The sequence below is a fragment of the Penaeus monodon genome, chromosome 24, assembly GCF_015228065.2.
Source record: "Penaeus monodon isolate SGIC_2016 chromosome 24, NSTDA_Pmon_1, whole genome shotgun sequence".
In the NCBI taxonomy this organism is placed as follows: domain Eukaryota; kingdom Metazoa; phylum Arthropoda; class Malacostraca; order Decapoda; family Penaeidae; genus Penaeus; species Penaeus monodon.
Window position 1 is genome coordinate 20,957,326 of NC_051409.1, and position 636 is coordinate 20,957,961.

Sequence of the window (636 nt, forward strand, 5' to 3'; positions counted from 1 at the left end):
GGATGAAAGAGGAAAGCTATGCATAGTTCATAGCTATACATGTCAAAATAGAATGTAAACATAGAAAACATGCCCACATAATCAGGTGAGTGCAATAAAAGTTTGAAGAATTACAAAGAATAGTGTCCTATTTTATTATACTTTATAGGCATTAACTGTTACGAAATGTGATTTCCTAAAATAGGGATTTTCATCACAAGAATAGTTTGCTAAGTGCAATGAATGTATATTCAGATATGAAAACAAATATACCTATTATACTGGACATTTTTCCTTTACCAGATCCCATCTTCCCCCTGGAATGCTGAAAGAGTACAAGAGTCGTTACCCATGGTTCACTGAGGAACATTACATAAAGCCTCGAACTCGTCTTGCAAATCATCAACGACGCTTGAGGCACAAATCCCTCATTCCCAAAGTGGTTCGACTTGCTGATCCATTTGAAGCTCCGAAACCAATAACTTTTGTGCCTGCCTTGGATAGATCACCCAAACGCATCATAAGAAGTCGTAAATGTCATTGTGGGTTAAGTAGTAACAAAAAAATATGTTGCCATGAGAGAGTCTTAAAATTCTTCAGGAAGCGAGAGATATCTTATCTGAGTAGTAGTGATGATGAAGTGTTTCCTCATATCTC

General features: G+C 36.6%; 1 protein-coding gene across 1 annotated transcript in view; it reads right to left on the reverse strand.

Moving 5' to 3' along the window:
• LOC119588647 overlaps positions 1-636 on the reverse strand; it is a gene marked incomplete at its 5' end in the record, with an annotated part of 7,196 nt that overhangs the window by 2,491 nt on the left and 4,069 nt on the right.